At 45.9% G+C, this 1,991-nt stretch overlaps 1 pseudogene; it reads right to left on the reverse strand.

Moving 5' to 3' along the window:
* Positions 1-255, reverse strand: part of LOC115291467 — a 63,573-nt pseudogene extending 63,318 nt beyond the window's left edge.
* Positions 256-1,991: the final 1,736 nt, after the last annotated feature.

The following is a 1,991-nucleotide window of genomic DNA, read 5'->3' on the forward strand; positions in this document are numbered from 1 at the left end:
CGCCACCAGACAGAAACGGACTCGACTCCAAGTTCGAAAGAACGCGTACCTCACCGGCTTTCGGACACTGACCTGGGACCCACTGTGCCGTCCCCTCCGACCTCCTCGCAAGTAATGCGCTGAGGCCACGGTGGAAGCCTAAGACAACGGCCGGCTGGTCCCAGCTCCGACGAGATACCCAAGCGCCCAGGGCCGCCCTCCCCATCCACGCCATCTTCCCAGGAGCCCCTGAGCACCGTGCTGACCCACAGAGTAGCTCCTAGCGCACAGTAACCAGAGCTGCGCATGCGCCGCTGGCCAGAAACCGGGACTTCCCAAAGCGTTTCGACAGAGGGCGCACTTGCGCAGACTGTAGGCGCGCGGAGAACCCTTACGCAACGGGAGGTGGGGTCTTCGGGGGTGTGTGCTAGTGATGGCTTGGAATGTTTTGCGCACCCTCAGTAGGCGACTTTCTCAAGGGGTAGATCGATGTTCCAGGGCTGGGGGCGCGGAGAGAAGGCGCATTCAACGTTCCTAAATAGGAAACCATCTCATCATCCCGAGGGCACTAGGGAGCGAAAGCTTAAGCTGCCGGGCTGCTTGCATCCAAATCGCCTTCCCACCCCGACAGTTTAAAACCCTGCTGGAAACGCTTCCAGAAGCTGACCTTCACCCTGCTTGTGGAAATACCCGAGGCGGGCGCTTTCGCCGCTCCTTCGCCGCTTTCCAATTCGTTTTTACTCTGTCAGGCTCTTTATATGCCTGACCATTGAATTATTGAATTATTCTGTCCCCTGCCTCACATTACGTGCAAAACTAAATCCCAGTAGACATAGCCTCTCTACGGAAGAATAAAAACAAAGGATTTAAATACACTTCAGGACAGTATTTTGTAGTTTGGGGATAGAAGGGACTTTGATAAACAAGAGATGAAACCCCGAAATAAAGAACAAAATGTATGTGAACTTAAACTCTTTTCATGGTAAAAGACATCTTGAGTCAAGAGTCTAGAAAAACGGATTTTACAGCACAGATAACAAGACATCAATACTTCCATTCAGCCTGCTCCTACTACTAAGGAAAAGAAATCCTATAATCAATAGAGTTAGCCAACAGCTGGGAATAGGCAGTTCATATATAAAGCTGTTCAACTTCACTCATTGAGAAGTGTGAATTTAAAAAAATGTTATTTTCCTCATCTGTCAGCTTGGGAAAAATTAACAGAGCAACTATTGGCAAGGATGGGGCACTGGCACTCCTATGTGGTTGGTAGGAGGGTTAATTGCTAAACTCTTCTGTCAAGTAATTTGTGCACAATTTAAAATAGACATCATTTTCGATGTCCTTGATGTAGTGGCCCCAGTCTGTGACTCTTCTGTAAAAAACAGTTATTAGTTCATAAGGATGCATACTACAAGCTACAGCACAATTTTCATAAATTTTTTTTAAAGTAGGTTCAAGCTCAACACAAGGCTTGAACTCAAAACCCTGAGATCAAGACCTCACCTGAGATCAAGAGTCGGTGGCTTAACCTGTGGCTTAATGACGGAGCCACCCAGGTGCTCCTACAGCACTATTTTTATAAGCAAGCAGAAGAAAAAAAAAATGAAAATCACTAATAGACAAATGGTTGAATAAATTCTATAAGGATTTTTGAATTCTGGCTCTGACACACTTCAAATTAATTCTGGGACCCCAAGCATCAGCAAGTAAGGTCTTGTCTTGGGTTTTTTTGCTACTTAAGGTTACTGTGGGTGGTATAAAATACTTAAGTAAAGCCACTTTACTATGTTGGTCATACATTTTGGAGCAATGATTGCTGCTAGAGGTAAAGGCAAATGTTGGATACAGTGAATCCAGACTATCTTCGGAATCTTGAGAACCTGTTGGAAGATACTGAAAAAGCTGGGTAAATAAAAATGAAATAGATCTTTCTTGGGTGGTGTAGTGCCAGAAACAGATAGCAAGGACAGCTGCTTGACTTCAGGATGCACTCCAAGAGTTGTTGAGCT

This window comes from Suricata suricatta, chromosome 5 (genome assembly GCF_006229205.1).
Source record: "Suricata suricatta isolate VVHF042 chromosome 5, meerkat_22Aug2017_6uvM2_HiC, whole genome shotgun sequence".
NCBI lineage: Eukaryota > Metazoa > Chordata > Mammalia > Carnivora > Herpestidae > Suricata > Suricata suricatta.